The sequence below is a fragment of the Trachypithecus francoisi genome, unplaced genomic scaffold, assembly GCF_009764315.1.
Source record: "Trachypithecus francoisi isolate TF-2019V2 unplaced genomic scaffold, Tfra_2.0 Lachesis_group6, whole genome shotgun sequence".
NCBI classification, from domain to species: Eukaryota; Metazoa; Chordata; class Mammalia; order Primates; family Cercopithecidae; genus Trachypithecus; species Trachypithecus francoisi.
Genome location: NW_022681471.1, coordinates 28007084 through 28028518, shown reverse-complemented (window position 1 = coordinate 28028518; position 21435 = coordinate 28007084).

Below are 21435 nucleotides of genomic sequence, written 5' to 3'. Positions count from 1 at the left end.
TATAGCCTTGACCTCTTGGGCTCAAGTGACCCTCTTACCTCAGCCTTCTGAGTAGCTGGGACTACAGGTGCACACCACCACACCCAGCTAATTTTTAAAAAATTTTTGTAGAGATGGGGGTTTCACTCTGTTGCCCAGGCTGATCTTGAATTCCCGGGCTCAAGTGATCCTTCCGCCTTGGCCTCCCAAAGTGCGAAGATTACAGGCATGAGCCACTGTGCCCTGCCCCTAATGGGATAAGAATGAAAAAAATTACAAAGAAATCTGAAATGGTATTCAGTAATGCCTAAGTGTGGTCTCTCTGAATACATTTCCCCTAAAAGGACCTGGGTTCCTTGGAGTGATGTGTATATGCAGGTCTGGAGTGGAGAGTGAGAAGATGAGACCAGGACATCCTGCGGGACTGCAGCAAGCGACATGGAAGCCCCCTCCAAGCACCCCACTGGCCAAGAGCACCAAGAAGAGGAGGATGGGCATGGAATAAGCATGTGACATATGCCAAAGTCAGAATAGGGATTCTTTGTTTTCTTTTGTTTTGTTGTGCTGTGTTTTGTTTTGTTTTGTTTTTTGACAAAGTCTTGTTCTGTCGCTCAGGCTGGAGTAAAGTGGTACGATCTCGGCTCACTGCAACCTCCACCTCCCAGGTTCAAGCAATTCTCCTGCCTCAGCCTCCCAAGTAGCTGGGACTATAGGCATGCACCACCACGCCTGGCTAATTTTTTTTTGTATTTTTAATAGAGACGGGGTTTCACCACGTTGGTCAGGCTGGTCTCGAACTCCTGACCTCAAATGATCTGCCCGCCTCGGCCTCCCAAAGTGCTGGAATCACAGGCATGAGCCACCGCACCCAGCCCAGAGTCAGAATATTCTTAACAATGGGTCACTTGCAGAAATTGTTGGGACTGGCCTATGACTCTGAACGGTGATGTATAGAAAGAACACTCACATGGCTATCTGGCTTTTCCTGCCTCACCTGTTTGTGGTGTGTGTGTGTGTGTGTGTGTGTGTGTGTGTGTTTTATACTTTAAGTTCTAGGGTACATGTGCACAATGTGCAGGTTTGTTACATATGTATACATGTGCCATGTTGGTGTGCTGCACCCATCAACTCGTCATTTACACTAAGTATATCTCCTAATACTATCTGTCCCCCCCCCACAATAGGACCTGTTGTGTGATGCTCCCCTTCCTGTGTCCAAGTGATCTCATTGTTCAATTCCCACCTATGAGTGAGAACATGTGGTATTTGGTTTTCTGTTCTTGTGATAGTTTGCTGAGAATGATGTTTCCAGCTGCATCCATGTCCCTACAAAGGACACGAACTCATCCTTTTTTATGGCTGCATAGTATTCCGCCTCACCTGTTTTTTTTTTTTTTTTTTTTTTTTTTTTTTTTTTTTTTTTTTTTATGGTGACCAAGCAGTCAATGAAGGAAAGCTCTTCTGTTACAGAATTCCAACTAGGAAATGCCGGAATAATTATATAATCGAAAAATCACCATTTTTAACCCTAAGTAATGGATAGGTGCTAAAAACACTGGGCAAAGGGATACTAGAGAATTCTATAAAGGCCAGATCAGGCTGACACCACCTGAATCTCCTGATCAGTCTTACCATCGTCAAGAGGTACATGAAAAGGGGGTCAGCATCACCAGCCATTAGGGAGACGCAAATCAAAACCACCGTGCAGTGCCATCACACACCTATCCCATGGCTGAACTAAACCACAGCAGATGTCGGAGTGGGTGTGGAGACACCAGTGCTCACCCATTGCTGGTGGATATGACAAACCGGGCAGCCACTCGGGAAAACAGTTGGCAGTTTCTTACAAAAACACTCATCTATAAAGGGGTAGCACAGGGGGCTTTGTGGTGAGGAAACCGTTCTGTAATTTGATTGCACTGGCAGTTACATGAATGTACACAGTGATGAAGTTGCATAGAGACGTACATACACGAATGCACGCACACAGGAGACACCTGAGCATGGACATCGCATCCGGTTCCGGTCATGCCTCGGGCGTTCAAGTAGCCAATGTCAGAGGGACCTGTGGGGAGGGGCCACAGCTTCCCAGGCACTTCTCGCCGAAGTCCTCGTGAATCTAACGGTTTAAAAAGAACAAGTTAAAAAATATTCCAGCAGAAAAAAGAAAAGTATACATGAAAAATATGGGCAAACTATTGATGCCAGTTGATGGATCCACAGGGTTTCATGAACTCTTTGTTTATGTTTGAACTTTTCCATGATAACCATTTTCTTAAGAGTCACTGCTAAACAAGTGTCTGTTGAATACATGAAGCATTCGTGAATAACTGCAGTCCAACTCTGTCCTTCCAGAGATAATGCGAGCAAGATCCCGCAAGGGGAGATGACTGCTCAAGGTCACGCGGAACAGTCAAGGCTACTGAGATCCCGTCTAGCTCTCTTAATGTGTGTTTTTAACTTTATACAAGCAGTACATTATTTTTAAAGGAAAAGTGACCATAAACTGAGGGCTGTTACATAGGAGGGGGGAAGGGCAGAGGGACACCCAGGATGCCAGCTTTGCCCAGGGGCAGGGGCAAGGCCGACAGCCTGGGGAGGTTAGAGGCTCCGCTGTGAAAGGGTTTCTGCGAGATGAAATCACTCGAACGCCGGCTGTGTTTGGACATCTTGAGAGAACATTTCCAACACGGATGGGGTCTAGGGTTGAGTTCGTGATACATGCAAACAGCAAACCCAAAGGACAATGATTAACTCCTGGGAAAACAAAATGCAGCTTGCATGGCCCCACCACGAGCGGCATTTATGTGGCCGCATAATTTCCAAGCATGGGGATGGGAAGGGGTAGAACAGCAAAGGTTTGGGGGATGGGACTCATGGAAGCCTTTGAGGAGGCCCCCAAGACGTGGGCGGACCTTTGTCTTGGCACACTCCTGCCCCCACATCCTTCGGGCCCCAGCGCTCCCTGACACCACTGCACCCGCTGCCCCCACCACTCTGCTTCCTGCCAGCCCTCCAGATGGCCTGTCCTTGCCCTCTGTGTTTGCTCCCTCCTGAGGTCAGCCCTTCTGCAAAGACACTGGCCTCTCCCCTCTGGCTAGGTTAGGTCAAGGACTTGGCCTCTCCAACGCCCACTCCTCTCATTCACAAACAGGGGCACCCCAGGCATCAACCTGTACGCAAGCTCAGCCACAGACACATCCGGGCCCCCAGAAGGGCCCTCAGCTCTCCAGAGCCAAAGCAGGCAAGGGTGACAGAGCGTGTGGCTTTGGCGGCTGGGCCGGGAGGAGGGAGGGGTCCCCACTGCAGGGCTTAGCCCTGTCACACTTCAGCAGAGAGCAGCTGCCCCGTCAGCATCCACATGCTGCTGTCCTCAGAAATGGGGTGCCTGTCAGGGTGTGCTGGTCCTCAAAAGATGTGTCCACGTTCTGGAGCCTGTGAGTGGGACCCTGTTAGGAAAGAGGGTATCTGCAGATGTGATGACAGTCAGGCTCTCGAGATAAGCTCAGTCTACATGATGGGGGCAGGGGGTGCCAAATCTCATGACAGGCATCCTTCTGAGACACAGGAGAGACAGAGAGGAGAAGGCCATGTGGAGATGGAGGCGGAAATTGGGGTGATGCAGCCATGAGCCAAGGAAGCCTGGAGCCCCCAGGAGCTGGAAGAAGCAGGAAGGATCCCCCCAGAGACTCGGCTCTGCGCACGCCTAGATCTCACACTTCTGGCTTCCAGAGCGTGAGGGAATCGATTGCTGCTGTTTGAAGTCCCAGGGTCCATGGTCATTTCTTGTGGCAACCATGGGACACTCGTTTGGTGAGAAAAAGCCCCTTGAAGGACACGAGTGGTGGGTGCCATGGATCAAGGGCCGCCAACGAGTCAAGCCCCAGGGCCACTGGCTGGGCAGACTGGACCCCACAGAACCAAGCCACATGGAACAGCCCCTGACCTGAAGGACAGGTCCCTGTCAGAACTGGCTCAGGAGGAACTCACCGACTGCGAACACCAGGCCGGGCTGGGAGGAAAGCTGGGGACACAGCCAAGGTTGGGGAGGGGCAGGCAGACTGGAGCCCCCTCCAGCTACACCCTCTTGCTCACAAGACCGCGCCTCCTAGCCAGACTGCTGGAAAGCCTGGTCCCACTTGACAGTCACCCGCCCCAACCAGGTGTCACTCCCTTCTCCTTCACCCCCTTTAGACAGTTCCCGCTGTCTCCCATGACCCTCCTCCAGGGCCTGGAGCTTCAGCTCCATGACCTCTGGCTTCAAGCAAGGGGGAGGGGCAGGAGGGACTGGGACGGCCCAGAAACCTGTTCTCAGAGGCTGGCACCGTGAGCAGGAGAAACAAAGGACAAAGCCAGGAGACACCAAATGTAGGTTAACTGCAAGGAAGGAGGGAAGGGAAGGCCATGACGGAGACATGGAGCCTGCAGACCGTGGGCCAGACATTCCGTTGTGCAGACCCACCCCACTGAAGGCTGCAGGCTGGCCAGAGCCCCAACGCCTCACAGGCCTAGGGAGCCCAGGCTCACCATGAAGCCCAGTAGCCACAGTTTCTGGGCCCCAGGGAGGTCTCATGGCTGCACAGGGACTGCCACCCAGGACCCCCCAGGTGCCACGGGACAAGAGGTTGGCGAGTCAGGAACCTGCCACAGCCATGCTCATGCTGAGGGGCTCAGAGGATGCCTGGGCCCAGGTGCACCCTGGCTTGGAATAACCTGACCTTCATTCAGGTAACCTTCCGGCTCCCCAGCTAGGTTGTCAAAGTCATGGGGACAGCCACTTGGTCGAGTCCACTCTTCTATCACCAGCACAGGTGCTTCAATATGTGTTGAATGAATGAATGAATGAATATATGAACAGGTCCAGTATTTCCTGCAGGGGGCAGAGAGTGCTCTGGGCAGCCTCTGAAATGAACGACTGTTGCTGAGGCATGACTGGTGTACCCTCCCCTCTTTGAAGGGTAGATGGGGTACCTGGGGGAAAGAGCCTTCTACTCACTGCCCTGGAGCCATATCTCTTCCTCATGGTCGGTCTTCTCACGCCACCCCTCCGGGCAATGGCCCAGAAGCCACTTGCAAAGCGGCCACTGCCCGGCAGGTCAAAAGTCCAGGGAGTGAGACAGCCCCTGGCAGAGCCAAGGGAGGAGAAAGAGCTGGAGTGTGAGGTGGGTGAGGAGGGGCTGGGGAGGAAGAGTGGGGGTCTGGGAGTGGGGAGATCCCCTCTCCTCCCTGAGTCCTCGCCACCCCCTCCCAGTCTGGCTGGGCTGGCTGCTCCCCAGCTCCAGTCTCCCATTCTCCTCTTGTCCCAGGCTGGTCCACGACAGGCAGGCGAGGTATCCGGGGCACAGGGGAGCAGTGGGAGAAGACCAGGCCAAAGGGGGCTGTGGGCCACCTTCACGGCAGGGCAGGGGCCAAGGCGGCACCTTCCCCCAGGGCTAACTGTGGAGCTACATGGTCTGAAGGAGGTAGAAGGAGAGTTGGCGGGGGGGCCCTCCTCTGCCTTGGGCTGGCTCAGCTGACCCAGCTGGCTGCGGGATCCTGGGGGCAGAGGCCTTTCCCACATGTGCATCTAGTTGAAAAAGGAGGTTCAATGAGTTTAAGTGTCCTGATCTGGAGGACAGAGACATTAGGAATCTGCATTTACCAGATGCCAGTGTCCCCTTCACATACTGAGGGCTCAGCGCTCCCATGTCCCAGCCTTGCCCACCCAGCCCTGGCTGCTGGGAGCTGAGCATGAGTTAGGAGCCCCCTCGGCCCCTGAGAAACCAGAGCTCAGGGGTTTCTTTTCGTCAGAGACCCTGGGCCCTGGCAGGAGCACTTAGCCCGCAGCAAGGATCCCTCAGCAGGCCTGTGCTCCCAGGATGAAAGCCGTCCATCCGGGGCTTAGGGGAAGGGTGGGGACACCGCTCAGGGAACCTCCGGCTGCAGGGAGCAGGGCCCCCAGGGGGCCTAGTGCAGGGACAGCTTCGGAGCCCCTTTTCCCGAGCAGAGGCAGGGAGGTGCCCAGTAGCCTTCGGCTGTGTGTCCTGGTGCCCACCAAGCTTGTCCCTTCACCAGGGCGCTGTGGCTGGGGCCTGGGCTGTTGACACGTTGTGGGGTGACTGGTAGGTGCCCCCACCAAAAGATACATCCACATCTTAACACCCGGGCCCTGTGATCAGGGCCTTATATGCAAAAAAAAGGATGTCTGCAGATGTCATTAAATTGAGGATGCGGAGATGAGAGCAACCTAGAGGATCCAGGGGGACCCAAATCCAAGGACAGTTTCCTTAGAAGAGACAGGAGAGACACAGAGAAGACCATGTGGAGGCAAAGGTGGGGAGTGCCCGGGGCCCCCAGAAGCTGGAAGAGGCGGAAGGATCCTCCCCCAGAGCCTGCGGAAGGATACTTCCCCAGAGCCCCCGGAGGAAGCGCTCGATTGTGGACTCCGGCCTCCAAAACTGGAGAGTCAATTCCTGTTGGCTGAATGAAGCCGGACAGTTTATGGTCATTTGCTGCGGCAGCCCAGGCCACTCCAACACGAGGGAATGGGCTGAGCCCAGAGTCTTCCTGGGCCGTGGAGGCGGGGGATGGGGGGACCTTCGCACCTGCATCGTCCAGTAACCTGGTGGGGGCTGGGGCGACCTTGGGAAGGCAGGCTCCCGTTGTCCTTGGCTCATTTCCAGACAGCGTGAGCGCCCAACCTTCATGGAGGCTGGGGATTGAGCCCTTAGGCCGGGGGCCCCTGGGAGTGCACCCCACTTCCACTGCAGGAGGAAGAGTCATGTGCACTGGGCTGCGGGTCCCACACAAGCCTAGAAATGGGGGAGCAGGGCCGCCGTGTGCACCATTGCCCGCACTGCGTGTGCGGACACATTGGTGGTGGAGGCAGCACTGCGGTCAGCTGAAGAGCACGATGCCTAGAGCAAGTGAAGACGACCTTGACAAGTCCGTGATCCTGTCAGGAGATCAATCTCCCTTCCAGCATGTTTTCAGTTTTTTACTGTAAAGAATTGCAAACACACGCCCAACCTACAGAGGATGACAGGGCACACCGGCCCCTCCGGCGGTCCTCACACGGCCCTCTCTCTCTCCACTCCCCTTACTGTGGCCTCGAGGCCTGGGGCCTCCTGAGAGAGGCATCTCCATCTGCCTTAAGTAGGGACAGGGCCTCCTAGGCAGCAAGCCCGGATTCAGAACCTGGACGCTTGTCTACACCAGCCAGGGCTGGAGGTTGGCCCTCTCAGCCCGGGGACTCACAGGGGTGCCCCAAACTCCAAGAATCAGCCCCCTAGACCTCCACCGGGTCGGGTCAAAGTCAGTATGGGTGGGAGGTATTCGCAAGATCGCCATGCAGGAAGTAGGGTCCCAGAGAGAGGACAGGCCCAGACAGCCATGGCCGCAGGCATCTGCCCACATGGAAAGCAAGGCGGTAAGCAGAGGCGATGGAATGTGTGTCAACACCGTGCAAAGGCCAATGTGGCCGGGGCTGGGGCAGCGAGGGCGGCAGCGGGGGCCTCAAGGGGCGGGCAAGAGGCCCGGGAGGCTGGGACTGCCAGGAAGTAAGCCAGCTGCTCAGCCTGGGGCGCCCTCCCCGAGGCCTGCCTGCTCCCTACCAGCCAGACTTCTAGCCAAGCTCCAGACCTAGGAACCCAGCTGCCCACCTAGCATCTCACGGGGATGGCCTTGCACACCACGCACCTCCACCCAAGTGTACATGCCAAGCACTTGAGCAATTTCTGATGCCGGGCTCCCCTGCCCCACCACATCTATAGTGGTTCCAGGTGCGGTTGCCTCTTCTCTTCACACCCCTCCCGGGAGCACACACGCAGGCAAGTAGGCTGTTCCGAGGGATTCTGGAAGGCTCTGGCCCTTTCTCCTTCAGCAACCCCCTAAGGGGCTGGGTGAGGGGTGAGCAGCCAACACACATACATGCATACACGCGCACACACACACACACACACACTGGTCTCTGCATTTCATGTACATGTGAAAATCGTTTGCTCCCCAATGCAGGTAACATGGGAGGCTGGGGCCTGCAGCCCTGAGGCTCTCTACACAAACAGATCCTGAGACAGGACAGCCTCAAGGGGCTTGTCAGCCTGTGGCCAAGTCAGATGGTCACGTCCTGTTTGCCCTGGGAGGTGACTGGTCCAGAAGTGGCCTCCCCGTGAGGACTCAACTGGTAGGGCCAGCAACAGGCACTGAATGCTTGTAGGCCCAGTTGTGGGCCAGGGGACCTCCCTCCCTCCCCCAGCAGGCCTGCCCCGGCAGGCTCCTCTCACTCACACTCTGGAGGGTACAGAGGGCCAGGAGCAGGGGGGAGGGGCAAGGGAAGGGATTAGTTCCAGGCAGCCAGCTAAAGAGGGGTCCAGGAGCAAGGCGGCACTGAGGGGCGCCTCCAAGGGCCAGCAGCATCAGGCTGACAAGGAAGCATACGTGAGCACACATTCAGAACACGCGGGAGTGCCTGCCTGTGTGCCTGCAGGCAGGAGTGTGCAGGAGGCCATGTGAGAGCCTGGGGAGGGCTGCGCCAGTGAACAAGGCAGGCCTGTGTGTGTGTGTGTGTGTGCGCGCGCGCTTGTGTCTGCCTACCTGTGCATGTCTGTGTCTGTGTACACACGTGAGTGCATTTGTGCATGACCCAGGGGAGCAAGTGCGCTCTGCCTCAGGGACTCCAGGAGCCGAGCTGGCATTCAGGAAGCATCTTTAGGCTCTTGAACAAAAGGGCAGCCTCTGCTGTCTCCCTCCCCGCAGCTCCCTCTTCTGATGCAGCAGCCGTGTGGCACATCCAGGCTCTTCGGCCTTCAGCCTCATTTTTATCCTGAATATCTACACACTTGCGTGCACACGCACATGAGCACACGCACAGACGCCCTGTGGTACAGTACACTCCAGGAATACTATGGACCCTCTTTCTTTCTTTCTTTTGAGATGGAGTCTTGCTCTTGTCGCCCAGGCTGGAGTGCAACGACGCGATCTTGGCTCACTGCAACCTCTGCCTCCCAGGTTCAATCAATTATCCTGACTCAGCCTCCTGAGTAGCTGCGATCACAGGCGTGCACCACTACACCTGGCTAATTTTTGTATTTTTAATAGAGACGGGGTTTTACCATGTTGGCCAGGCTTCTCTCGAACTCCTGACCTCAACTGATCCAGCCGCCTCAGCCTCCCAAAGTGCTGGGACTACAGGCGAGAGCCACCGCACCCGGCCTACGGACCCTCTTTCTAGGTCCCTGAGCAGGGGAAGCATTTCCGTGCCTCCATGCCCTTGCCCATACTGTGCCCCCAGCCTGCTATGACTTGCTTTCCAGAGCCACCTGGTGAACTCCTACTTTGAGTGGCAGCTCAGTGGCCTGCCTTCTTCCTCTGCAGAACCAGTGGCTTTCCCTGGTCCTGTCTTACCTGTGGGTCTTACAAGCTACTTGTTAAAAGTGGATCACTTGCTCCTGATACCTCAGCCACCATCCCAGTAACTATCCCAGACCTAGATTGTACCCAGAATCCAGCTGAATTGGTTCATCCATTCACTCCACAGGCACGGATTGGGAGCTTACTGCATCATGCATCTCCCTAAAGATAAGCTCTTAGTTAACATCACCAACCATCAATTACTATACCGGAATACACACTCAGGAAAAACCATAATGTAGACCAGGATTTAAAGAAATGCCATTAATTAAGAAAAAACTAAGGACCTTGTTTCAATATCAGCCATGAACTCCCACTGCTTGTTAAATATGAGTCTGCGTCAGAGGCAGAATTAACAATTCACCAAACACCTCCTTCAGGAGTTACAAGTTTCTTATCGAAACCTCCAGCCCCATTTGTGCTTCTGCTATATTGGCATTTCCAAGCGGATGAGAATGTTCACTGGTAGCTTTGTCCCTTTCCATGGTGAGGGGCAGAGGGAAGTGCAGGCTGTCCTTCCTCTTCCTCAGTCTGGGCCTAGAATAGCTAAAGAAAGCAAAACCACCTCCTCTGAGTTGAGTCGTTTTTCACTGAGACCCTCTTCTGTTGCCAGGCCCCAAATATCATGAAAACTGCAACTGGTTAAAAAAAAAATCACCTGCATAAAAATCTTTAAAATTCATTTTGACAACAAAAGTGTATATGATAAAGGGTCGTTCCAGCAAGAAAACATAGCAATCTTAAATGCATATACACCAAACAACAGAGCTACAAAATATGTGAAGCAAAAACTAAGAAAACTGGAGGGCTAGGTGCAGTGACTCATGCCTGTAACCCCAGCACTTTGGAAGACTGAGGCAGGCAGATTGCTTGGGCTTAGGAGTTCAAGACCAGCCTGGGCAACATGGCAAAACCCCATCTCTACAAAAAAAAATTTTAAAAACTAGCCGGGTGTGGTGGTGTGTACCTGTGGTCCCCAGCTACTTGGGAGGCTGAAGTGGGAGGATCACCTGGGCCTGGGAGGTTGAGGCTGCAGCGAGCTGTGATTATCCTACTGCACTCCAGTCTGGGCAACAGAACCAGATCCTGTCTCAACAACAAACAACTCTAACAAAACTGGAAGGGGAAATAGACAAATCCACAATTACAGTTGGAAATTTTAACACACTTCTCTCAAAAATTGACAAAACAACTAGACAGAAAATCAGCAAATTATAAAATAACTCAACATCACCATCTATATTGGGCACATCCCAATATAGATTATATCCCAGGCAAACCTCAACGAATTTAACAGAGCTAAAATCATACAGTGTGTTCTCTGACCACAATAGAATCAAATTCCAAATGAATCACAGAAAAATCTCCAAAAACACCAGGAAAGTAAGCAACACGCTTCTAAATAACCCATGGGTCCAAGAGGAAGTCTAAAGGAAAAACTTTTTAAATACAGCAAAATAGTCAAAAACAAAACTACAAAACAGGAAAATTTGTAAGATGCAGCTAAAGCAGTGCCTGGGGGACATTTATAGCACAAAAAGAAAGGCAATTGTTTCTCTCCCTAAAAAGGAATCAATTTCTCAGAGGCAGGTTGGTACATGGGAGAGGGTTGACTTGGACAAACACCAGGAAAGTAAGCAACATGCTTCTAAATAACCCATGGGTCCAAGAGGAAGTCTAAAGGAAAAACTTTTTAAATACAGCAAAATAGTCAAAAACAAAACTACAAAACAGGAAAATTTGTAAGATGCAGCTAAAGCAGTGCCCTGGGGGACATTTATAGCACAAAAAGAAAGGCAATTGTTTCTCTCCCTAAAAAGGAATCAATTTCTCAGAGGCAGGTTGGTACATGGGAGAGGGTTGACTTGGACAATATCTGAAGAGCCCAAAGCTTTCAAAAAACATTAAAACTTGAATATATCGGGAAGCTGGAAGATGTTAGAGCACTTACATTTACTTTCCTGGATCAGACTTCACATTGAAGAGCTGAATTGAACTCTGGGTCTACCTCCAGCTGGCTGAATTAGTCTGAACAAGTCATTCAGACGTTCAGAGTCTTCATTTCCTCATCTGTGAAATGCTAAGGCCCTCAGCTTCACAGGGATCTTTTCGAGTTAAATGATAGAGCACTTCAGAAAACTTCCTGAAACTCCCAAAGCATTGCATTCATTTGCTAGAGCTGCTGTCACAAAATCCTGCACATGGTGTGTGTGAAAACAGCACACATTTATTCTCTCCCAGCTCTGGAGGCCAGAAGTTCAAAATCAGGGTTTGGGCAGGGCTGTGGTCCCTCGAAGGCTGGAGGGAAAGGTCCGTCCAGGCCTCTCTCGTGGCTTCTGTCAGGTTGTGGCTGATCTTTGGTGCTCTCTGGCTTGTGGATCTCTGCCTCCACAGCAAGCTCTATACTAAACTATACTAAGGCTCTACTAGAAAACGTTAGCCTTGTCTCTATTGGAACCTTTGAGATACACACACACACACACACACACACACACACACACACACACGTATATAGCTCAACCTTGGTTGCGTCCTTGCCAGTCGGCCTACGTGGCTGAGAGGCATTCTGCTGTCCCTGTTCATGTGAAGGTATATGCACAGCTATGCGTGGACGCAGCGTGGCTGCTCTGGCTCTGGACAGGGCCAGCTTGGTCACTGCCTCCAGCCCCATCTCACCCAGGGCATCTGCAGTCCTGGGAGCAGCCAGGCTCTCAGCGCACATCTCGGGCCTGCCAGGAGGATTCGGGCAGTTGCCGGAGCACCTGGTCCCTCACAGAGGCGCACTCTGCCCGAATCCCTCCTCCCAGATGACGAGCACTCACACAAGACTTCGGTTTCATCAGTAACGAAGGCCTGCAGCTGACTGGTCACAGAATTCGAGGCAGAGGTGTCCCAGGGACCACCATTGTGATGACATGGCAGTTGGCCCTCCTCCTGCCCCTGCCCCCACTTATTCCTCTAGCGCATGCCTAGCCAGCGCCTGGGGGGTAGCCAGCCCGCCTCGGGCCAGGCCAGCTGAGGGAGACTGGGAGGCCTGTGGCCAGCCTGGCCCTGGCAGCCACACTCTTTGCTCTCTGAGATGGCGCACAGCCACCTGGAGCATCATGAAGCCATGAAGGGTGCCCGGGTGCCAGAAGAAGGGAGCAGGGCTAGGCCGGGACTGGGCTGGGAAGGCCGGAGGGGCCTCCGACAGAGGTCAGGGTGCATTTACAGAAGGGGAATGGCATTCCATTTAGAGAAGGGGACTCAGAAGGGACTCAGCGGGCTCCCTGGAGCGGAAGTGGGGACAGGTGGGCAGGTGAGGGACAGCGGGAGAAAAGGCTCGGTGCCCTCAAGTTTTGGGGCACACCAGTGCACAGGAGAAAGGGATTCCACAGCAGGCCCATGAGCCTCACCCGGAATTCCAGTCTTTCCAAGACAGGACAAGGCCACAGAAAGAACGAGGGCCACATGGTACACACCAAGATGAGGGTATGGGGAGGACCTGTGCAGGGAGGGGACTGTGGGGTATGCCTCGAGTGCCACCTGCGGGCATGGGCCTCTCTGGGCCCCAGTAGCCTAGCCAGGCAGAGAGCCGCCCCAGCTCGCCATGCTCCACTCAGAACTCGGTGCCCAGTGCAGTGGCTCGCACCTGCAATCCCAGCACTTTAGGAGGCCCAGGCAGGAGGATCGCTTGAGCCCAGGAGTTCCAGACCAGCCTGGACAACATAGAAAGACCCTGTCTCTACAAAAAAAAAATAATAATAATTAGCCAGTGGGTGGTGCGTACCTGTTATCCCAACTACTTGGAGGGCTGAGGTGGGAGGATCGCTTGAGCCCAGTGGGTTGAGGCTGCAGTGAACCGTGATTCATCCATTGCCTTCCAGCCTGGGTGACAGAGTGAGACCCTGTCTCAAAAATAAATAAATAATAACCCACCAGAAATCTGTGCCCAGGCCCAATGCCAGGCACACTGGTGCACAGAGGCATCTGCAGCGCCCATGCCCTCACCAGCCGGCTGATGCCACAGGGGAGGGAAGCAGGGCACCTGAGGGGCATGCCAGCACTGTAGGGCCAACGGGAAGGAGGAGAGGACCCTGCACGCAGGGAACATGGTGCCAGGACACCGAGCCAAGAAGCGACCTGCTGAGGGGGGTAAGGACCATGCCCACTGCAGGCCAAGGGGTGCCTGGAGGGAGTGGGGCATCTTGCAAAGGTGGGAGGGCCCTCTCAGGCCAGGACATGACACTAATGTGGGGTTCCGCATCTCCTCTCAGCGCGCCCCACAGCCCATCAGAGGCCATGCCCAGCTGCTCCTCCAGGCCCCAAGCCTCTCTCATCGTCATCTGTCATCGGCGGCATTCCCCTCCTCCGTGGATTCTGTGCTCATGGACAGATGCCCACTCTCTCCACCGAGAAAGCATTGGGAGAGCATGGCCGGGCTCTCAACCTGGAGGGGTTGATTTCTGCTTTGCGTGCTCACCCCCTCCCCTCCTCCTTTGGGGGGCACCCCAACCCTGCCCATCTCCATCACAGGCACCCCCTCCATGACTGTGCTATAGCCCGGCTTCCTCCTTCAGTGAAGGGTGGAGGGAGCGCAGGGAGCCAGGCAGTGGCCAGGAGCCCTGACCCACTCCCCACCCACTGCCCCATCCTACAGACACAGCCACACAGGGCCACCAGAGCAGGGAATCTCAGGCTCTTTAATTCCTTCCTTCTGGTGTCTACACACATTGCTACGGCCCCATCCCAGAGCCAGGGCGGGGGCAAAGCCCTGGAGACAGATGCCGCTCCTCCATATGTCCTGTCTGCTCCGCAGCCAAGGACACCAGTGGTCCGGGGCAAGTGGGACACAGGCATTCTGTGTTGGGTGGTCCTAGAAAGGAAAGAAAGGACTTTCACGCCAGCACCAGCGTCAGGCAGATGTGGGGGCAGCAGCACAGCAGGAGGGTGCAGGCACACAGGCACAGATGTGGGCAAATGCACTTTGCACATGTGATGGACATGAAGTGGGGGAACAGAGAGAGGACTGCAGTAGGCTAAACAGTGGCCCCCCAAAATATCTGTCCACCTGGAGCCTCAGCATGTGACCTTCGTTAGAATAAGGCAAGGGAACACGCGACATCCTGCTTCATTCTGGCAACTGCAAGGCACGAGTTGGGGCTGGAATGTGGGCCTGGAGGAAGTGGGGGAGAGGACGCTGGGGAAGGGAGCAGGAGCCAGATGGCTCAGGGCCGTGGAGCTGGACTTTGTCCTTGAGGCCACGAGGGGCCACTGAAGGGGGCTGAGAGGAGGAGTGGCCAGGCATCTGGGCAAGGACACTTCCTCCGGCCTTGACGTGGAGGATGGGTGTGAGGCTGGGGCCGTCATCCAGCCGAGAAGGGACAGGGCCTGGGTCAGGAGAAAATCTGGCAATGTGAGGGGTGATTATGGAGAGAGAGGAATCAAGGGCACCCCTGAGTTTGGGGTGTGGAGAGAAGAACTTTGGGACATCCAGGTGGCAATGGAGCTACAGTCATGGAACCCAGGAGACACTGATGTCACAGTTGTCCCCCAGAAGAGGGACATGAGAAAGAGACTTGGGACAAGTGGCAGAGTTGGGGGAAGAAAACCAGGAGGGGGTGGGTATAAGGAGGGAGGCCTTCGGAGGGGACCCGAGCAAGCAGGGGCAGGTGGTGAAAGAGCCTTAGAGGCCTTGGAGTTTGACAGGAGGCAGATGAGTCCCGTCTGGAAGCCACCACTTCTCAAGGAAGGCAATGCCAGCTGGCCTGGGCTCTGGGGAGGCGGGTGGAAGAATGCACAGCACCACCAGCTGCAGCTCAGGAGAAACCAGACCAAAGGGGGCTCTCGACTTGGAAGCCACGGGGTAGCATGGAACAATTTTGAGATACTCAGGCCTTTTAGGGAGGTCAGGATGGGCAGGCTCAAGGCTGGTGGCCAGGGGATGAGGGCCAGAGGATGGAGGACACGGGGATAGGAGGACCCTGGGGGATGGGTGGACTTGGCTAAGGAGAGGACGTTCTGGGCTCTACAGATCCCCTTTTCCTGAAGACACCTCTGGACTCTTCTCTCCCTTGCGGCCTACAGAGCCTGCCCAGGCAGAGCCGATGTGGCTGTCACTGACAGAAGAGCCCTAGGCTTGAGTCTGGGACATGTGAGTTTGAGGAGCCTGGAGGTCACCCAAGGGAACCCACCTGGGGGCAGCTGGGCCCAGGAGCCTGGGGCAGAGACCTGGTGTCACAGGCCAGTGTATGAGCACTGGAGTGACGTCAGCCAGGCGGTGGGCTAGGAGGTCCCAACACTCATCCCTCCCTCAAAACAACAATCAATAAATGACACACCCAGAGAAACAGGACAGCAGTGTGCTGAGGATCACCAGCTCCTGCTCCTACAGGTCTTCGGGCAACATGAGAAGTGTCAAGCAACAGGTAGCACTGACCCAAATTGTGAGGACACAAAAGACCCTTCAGAGGCCGAGCAAGGGCCTTCACTGTGGCTCCCTTGAGGCCCTTGAGGTCCTGGCTGGGCTGGGCCAAGAAGAGGGAAGTGAGCATGCATCAGAGATGCCGCCGGCCAGGAGATCCAGCCCAGAGCTCCCAGGCAGACCTCCCTGCCTTGCCTGTGCTGAGCTCCAAGGAAATATCCACCATCCACTGTAGGGCAATTCTGACCACAGCCAGCCAGGGAGCAGGGCCGGGAGCAGGCCAATCCTCAGATGCCAAGGAGCCAGCCTCAGCGCCAGCCATCTGTGACACCTCCTCTGGCTGGGCTCACCACTGCAGCGGGTAGCGCAAGAAAGGCAGCAGCCCTGCGGCTTCTGCTTGGGTCCTCTAGAGACGGGACGCTCACCCCTCCAGGAAGCCAGTCTCAAGCTGGCTGCCCTGCTAACTGGGAAGTCTTCCTAGGCTCATGGTCCTAGGGATCCCATCCTCAGCCTCCCCTGCTTTCCCCTTTAGGGCTGAGAAGAACAGGCAGCCATGGTCCTCATGGTTCTGGCCAGCTCTCCAACCGTGCGTCCTGAGAGCTGAGCCTTACAGGCTGACAGACTGGACCCTGGGTCACCGTCATGGTCCTAGCCCATGTCAGCCACAGCCGTTCTTCCTGGGGTTCAAGAGGCAGTGAAAAAGGAGTCTCAGGCCCTGTTCCAGGTGGTGACAGCAGTGGCCAGGACTGATGACTAACTCCCAGAGCCCCCTGTGTGCACCCTCCTTTTCTCGGTGTAACATTGACATGGCAGTGGGGATGCAGTGTGCAGTGGTAGAAGGGAGATGGCTGTGGAGATGGTTACCCTGTCGTTGCAAGCAGGGCAGTAAGAAGCCCTGGAAGGGGCTCAGTGACCTGCCACAGCCTCCCACCGGGAAGGCCAGGCTGTGTGCCTGATCCCACACAAGGAGCCTTGGCTGTCCCCTTCCCACCCATGGCATCTCTCAGGCAGAGGCCCACTGGCCCTCTCCACATGGATGCGGTTGATCCCTGGGACGTGGCTGCCACCTTCCTCACCTTCCCCCTCCTCTCCACCTTCTCTCTGCCCAGGAGCTGGTCCTGAGGTGTGAGAAGGTCACGTGGCACCGCATCTGCACTGATCTCCTCTCCGGGGCTCTCGGGACCCAAATCAGCCACTGATGGGGAAGCAGGTATTGAGGGGTAATCGCTGCTCTCTAAATTTAGATGGGAGAACTCCCCAGAGAGCTGGCAGAAATATCCTGAGCCTTCCTGTGGCGAGGCCCTCAGGCAGGAGAATGAGGAGGGGGCAGCGAGAACCCGAGGATAGGGGGCAGCAGGACTAAGAGATGGTGACAGAGGAGCAGGCCCGCACTTGGGCTAGAGTGCACATGCTCTGGACCACAGCCTTGAACTCCACTGTGGCGGGGGCGGCCCACATTCAAGGGCAGGCCAGGTCCTCTCTGCAATTCGGGTCGCACCCGTGGCTCTCCAGCACCCTTCTGCAACCAGGAGGGAGTTGCCTCCTTCCTTGCTCTGGCTGGGTGGGTGGCTTGCCCGGTGACTGAGGCCTGTGGTAGCACCTCCCCTCCTGCCTGTCCCCCAGCCTATGAGAAAGAGCCACCCAAGGGCAGAGGCAGTTCCCTGCAGAGGGGTGCTCTGGCCATGGGGCCCTGGTTGCTAGTCTGTGGACCTGAGTGCATCGCCCAGTCACCGTTCCCCTATTCCATACTTCGGCGTCCTCATCCAGAAGCAAACAAGAAGTGCAGCAAACAGCATGGCTTGTCCGCACAGTCACAGCCCCACTGGTGGGAGGGAGGAGACCCTCATCTGTCCCTGGAGCTGCTGTTACCATTACCCAAGGGGCCTGCACACAAGGTAGAAGCTTCAGGACAGCAGGCGCTTCCAAGGGTAGCCCACCCGGAGCCCCGTCCTGGAGGCTACAAGGCTCCATCAGCTGGGACTCCTTGTTTGGAAGGTGACTTGTGGCACCCACAGCTGTGATTCTGGCTCCAGCTGTGCCCCTGATCACTGCAGGGCCTTGGGCAAGTGGCAGTGGTGGGCAGGAGAGGTGCTGCGAGCTCCCAGACGCCAGAGCAGCAAGGGGCTCAGCAGCCTGAGGGTTGGGATGGGTCTGGGTGCAGGAAGCCAACAGGGCCCACCAGGCTGGGCCTTTCAGTGCTGGGAGGAGATGGGGAGTGGTGGAGGGAGGCAGCCAGACAAGCCAACAGGTGCTATGACAGAGCGCGCAGGGGCAGAGGCCCCCGAGGAGCGAGATGAGAAAAACCCACAGCCTCCAGGAGCCCCTCTCCACTCCTACAGACATCTGAGCCAGGGCAAGCGCTTGCCACAAGCCCCTGCCTGGGCCTGGCCATGGCTGCCTGTCTCGTGTCTTATCTTGTTACCTGTGATGAGACACCCTGACTGAAGAATCATGTTCCTGGCAGGGGGGCGAGGTGGGGGATGCTGAAATGTGGCCAGAAAGGCAGGGGCCTTCCTCCTGAGCCAGCGGGCAAAGCGGGGGAGGGGGGATCTGCAGTAGGGGAGCTGGGTGGACTGGGCATACCCTTGGCACCCCCATCTCCCCAGACGCATCATTTCACCCTTGGTGGTTCCCCTCTCTCCTGGTTCCCTTAGCCCTGGATGTCCCTGGCCATGTGGGAAAGTCACCTGCTGCCCTCTCTCCAGCTCTTCCCCTGCACGAGGTCTGGACAGAGGCCCCTTGTCTCCCCTCACTTCCCTTCCCCTGTCCAGCCCAGGGGTGTGGGTAGCTGGCTCTCCCGCTAAAAGGATTATATCATCTGTAATGTATATCCAGACACACGTGCACTGCTGCTCGGGAGGACTAGACAAGGAGAGGGAGCCTATGCAGCTGGCCAGAGGGGGATTGTATTGAACCTGAACCTGAGCCCTCCCTGAATGGGGGTGTTAATGCTCACCAGGTCTTGGCCCCCAGAAATCAATCGTTGCACAGGCTGACGCTCTACGCTCTGCCCCCCTCCCTTCCCTCTCACCTACCTCCTGTCCCTCCCTGATACTCACACCCCTGGGCACTCAGCTGCCCGACTGACCTGCCTTTGACCTCGTCTGCAAGTGAGATTTCAGAGCCATTTTGTTTCAAATGTCTGGGCATGGCTTCTTTGGGCGCTACTTCGGACAGGTAGGGTGCTTCTGAAGACATGGTAACTGGTAGCGGGATACATCTAGAAGATGCTGGCTGAAGCACAGGCTGGCTGGCCACAGCAGGACCCTCCCAGCTCCCCCACCATGGCTTGAAACTAGGAGGGCCCTTGAAGATCACATGGTCCCATCTCTCTCCCCAAACCTACAGGCCAGGAATGGAGACCCAGATGGGACAAGGACCTGGCTCCAGAGGCAAAGCGCTGCCCTCGTCTCAGATCTGGGAGGGGTGCAGAGGGAGGAGTCGGAGGGTTGGTGCGGGGCGGGGGGATTGTCATGTGAGCAGATGGCTTCAGCTGCAGAAGCCATGTCTGTAGGACCCAATGGCTACCCAGAAATGAAGTTTTTATGTGTGTGCACCTGGCTCCAGGGCCTCTATGTGATCCCGGTTCCATGCAGGGACACAGGCAGGGAGGACCCAGCACTCAGAGGCGGCGGCAGCAGCGCTGAGATATGCTGAGACAAGCCAACAGCAAGGCAGCCTGGGGACCCTGGGCAGGGCCCTGTGGAGGCGCTTAGCTTATGGCAGGAACATGCCTGCCCCTGTGCCAGGTGTGAGGCTTTGATGGCCATCACCTTTCCCACGGTCTCTTCCAAAACCTCATTTGCCTGGAGAGTGGCCCGGAATCGGGCCCTGAACAAACTGCCCCTTAACAGATACGGATGCCTTCAGCCAAAGCCCTCCATGTCAGAGGGTGTCAGTTGGACTGGTTGCCGGAGGCACTGCCAGGCTAAAGACCTCTCTACCCCAAGCAAAGCACAGCTCCCTGGCCCCTCCACCTTGCCAGGGGCTGGCGGTTCCTGTGGCTGCTTTCAAGATCTCTGGGGGGCACCTTTGGGATTTGGGAGGGTGTGCGGTCTGACAGGAAACAAGATGGCCACTTCCCAATGGCCATCCCCAAGGAAGGAACAGGAAGGACGGCAGTGGCCTTGGGGTTCCGGGTGGAATGGAGGGTGAGGGCTGGGGCGGCCCCGTCACCTCACCCTGAGACTCCCGTCAGCAGCAGATGGACCCAGCTGCTTCGGAGTCAGAGGCCCAGCTGTGCCCTCGGTTCTGCAAAGCAAACTTGCACTCACTCAAGTCCCCTTGGGAGCTTTCTGCATTTTCTTCCCCAGCCCTGGGGATGAGGAGGGAACCACTATTTCCTGAGACCAAGCAGGCCTGTGCCTTGAGAGCTCCCCGGGCATCTCCGGGCAGGTCTGGCCTTTGCATGCTCCTCTTCCGGCAATGGTTGGGTCTCGTTGCCTGGAGAGCAGAGGCACCAGGAAGGCTAGAGTGGGAGCTGTGTCAGGGGCGAGTGGCATTCTTTAATCCAAATGTTTCTTCCCCAGCCTCTCAGCCCTGAGTCACTAAAGCACGGAATGGTGGCGGAGGGGGGGATGTTAACCAACCTTGCTAGAAACTCCTCTGAGTCAGCTCACCCACCAAGGCTTTGCTGTGGTCAGCTGGGCACCCAGGCCATGGGCAAAGCTGTCGTCCATCCTCCCCCAACAGGAGGCGCCCTCGGTGGAGGGGGAGTGTGAAAGCCAGCCCCCTGTTTTTAGGGCACAGCTTCTACGGTATATTGATTTATTAGGAAAGGTTCTGTAACTTCAGCACATCTAGCAGTACGGGAACCCGTGGCAGCTGCATGTGCTTGCCTGTGTGGCGTGGCTAGGGTAGGTGCAAGCTCAAGTCAAGGCTGTAGGGGAGAGCCCCAGTGCAGTCCCACGAGGCCCAGCGTTCAGAGCAGCGAGAGGGTTGCAGGGCCAGAGGCCTCCTCCCAGGAGGGACTGTGCTGCTGCCAAAGCTGAAAAGGTGCAGAGGAGCAGTCAGGGCCCAGAGCAGGGTGGGCAGGCCTGGCTGGCCACAGCAGGACCCTCCAGCTCCACCGCCATGGCTTGAAACTGCAGCATAGCTAGGAGGGCCCTTGAAGATCACATGGTCCCACTCTCTCCCCAAACCTACAGGCCAGGAATGGAGACCCAGATGGGACAAGGACCTGGGCTCCAGAGGCAAAGCGCTGCCCTCGTCTCTTCCAGGGTAATGACTCAGGGGAATTCAGCGCTGCCGCAGACACAGCCAAGCGGCCAGCGGAGCTGCTGGCATCCCAGCCCTGCCTGGCCGCACCTTATCCTGCGCTCCCTGGGCGGAGAAGATGGCCCTTGATGCTCACAGCCTCCTGCCGGGTCTCAGGCAATCCCCCACTGAAGGCACGAGGCCAGGCTCATACACGGCTGGCCTGGAAGCCTCAGGAAGGCCAGGTGCACATCCCCGCGGGCTGCCCTTTGCCTCCCCTCCCCACGCAACCTTCCGCACTCACACTTGCTCAGGCTCTAGGCTTCTGAACTCAGCCAGACCAAGCCACATCCTACTCTGCCACTACACTATTGTGCCACCACCAGGGAGCCACGGCCTCAGTTTCCCTGGCTGTAGCATGGGGACAAACTCCTCAGACTTCCAGAACTGCTGTAAGGATAAAATGAGGT